Source organism: Ornithorhynchus anatinus, chromosome 7, assembly GCF_004115215.2.
Source record: "Ornithorhynchus anatinus isolate Pmale09 chromosome 7, mOrnAna1.pri.v4, whole genome shotgun sequence".
NCBI lineage: Eukaryota > Metazoa > Chordata > Mammalia > Monotremata > Ornithorhynchidae > Ornithorhynchus > Ornithorhynchus anatinus.
This window is the reverse complement of record NC_041734.1, coordinates 18,651,976-18,654,113: the sequence shown is the minus strand read 5'-3', so window position 1 is coordinate 18,654,113 and position 2,138 is coordinate 18,651,976.

Sequence of the window (2,138 nt, the reverse complement as noted above, 5' to 3'; positions counted from 1 at the left end):
AAGAGCAGAAATGTCCCTTTGCCCAAGACCCTGTGCCCAAGACCCTCAGTCAGGCAAAAAAGCAGAAATATCCCTTCTCCCCAAATGGAAGCTTTTCTAAAGTGTCCTTCTCACCTGGATGCAGACATCACCAGGGATTGGAAAAGCACCGTGAGGTGATTTCAGTGCCGGTCCTAAGTGTTTCTTCACTGCTAGAGGGGACGTGTGCAGTGTAGTAAATAAAAACATATCCCAGTCCTTGGCCCCAGGACCTGTCGGGTGGAATGATGCAAGTCAGAGGCAAGCAGACAGGCAATCTTAAAAGGGGGGGATTTTCTGATGGGGCTGTGAAATATCAATCTCTCCTCATTACTGGCATTGAAATTCCCTGAAAAGCACTCACCTAGTTTATGCCAAACATCCCACCAAGGGTGTGAGGGGCATGGGGAATCAGAACAGCTGTCTCACTGACTGACCTAATTTTCATTGGAAAGGTGCAAGGAGGAGTCAATCCCTTGCCTGAAAAGTTTACTTAAGCACGTTTGCTTCGGGTGTTTTCTTCTCTGGAAGGCCAATCTCTCCACCTCTTGCCCCATCAGTCCCACAGTAATAATAATAATAATAATGATGATAATTGTGGTATTTGTTAGGCACTTAATATGTGCCAAGCATTGTACTAATCGCTGGGGTGAATACAAGCAAATCGGGTTGGACACAGTCCCCGTCCCTCTTGGGATGCACAGTCGTAATCCCTGTTTTACAGATGAGGAAATTGAGACACAGAGAAGCCAAGTGACTTACCCAAGGCCACACAACAGACAAGTGGTGGAGCCAGGATTAGAACTCATGACCTTGTGACTCCTAAACCCATACTGACTTCTCAGCATGATAATGAGGAAGATATGGCACATTCCAGCAAGGCCTAGTGGGTAGAGCACGGGCCTGGGAATCAGAAGAACCAGGGTTCTAATCCTGACTCCACCCACCACTTGTCTGCTGTGTGACCTTGGGCAAGTCACACCACTTCTCTGTGCCTCATTTACCTCATCTGCAATATGAGGATTAAGACCGTGAGCCCCATGGGGGACATGGACTGTGTCCAAACCTGATTAACTGGTATCTACCCCAGCACTTAGTACAGTGCCTGGCACATAGTAAGAGCTTAACAAATACCAAAAACAAAAAAGAAAAAGCAGAGGGCTGGGAGTCAGAAGGACCTGGGTTCTAATTCTGGCTCCACGATTTGTCTGCTGTGTGACCAAGGGGAAGTCACTTAACTTCTTTGGGCCTCAGTTTCTCCTCTGTAAAATGGGGATTCGATGCCTCTACTCCATCCCACCTAGGCTGCGAGCCCCATGTGGGACAAGGGACTGTGTCTGTCTGATTGTACCGTAACTTCCCCAGTACTTGGCTCATATTAAGTGCTCTACAAATACCACAATTGTTATTGCTGCTGATGCTCCTCAGAAAGCTTTTTGACCTCTGCTGATGTAATATATCTACCTGATTACTGAGTTATTTCTGCCAAACACCTTCAACCTTGATCTTTCAGCAATGTGTTCTCCCTCTTACTGAGACAGTGAGTCCCAGGTGGGACAAGGACTGTGTTCGACCTGATAAATCTGTATCTACCCCAGTGCTTAGGACAGTGCTTGACACACAGTAAAGGCTTAACATATAGAATTATTAATTCATTCATTCAATCATATTTAATGAGCACTTACTGTGGGCAGAGCACCGGCCTAAGCACTTGGGAAAGTATAATGCAGTAATACATTAATTATAATTATTAATTAATACTTATTACCATTCTGCTCACCATCCCCCCTCAAACCTCAGGCCAAATGTCTTTGTTTTGTTTTTTTGGTTTTTTTTTTTGCTTCTGGTTTCACTTTCTTTGACCCTTAAAAAACCACCATGGCATGTTTAGATTAGTGCCTTTGCTATTTAAGTTAAGAAATTTCTTAGGTAGAGCTAAAAGTCAGGAAAAACAGAACTTGCTTTTACAAATGTGAAGATGGGATTCAGATTGTTCAAAAACAAGGTGAAGGAGGAAAAATTCTCTTCAACAGGAACATGGGTTGGTGAGTGAGAATTTCAATCAGTGGTTTTTATTGAGACCTTATTGTGTGCTGAGCACTGTACTAAGTACATGGGAG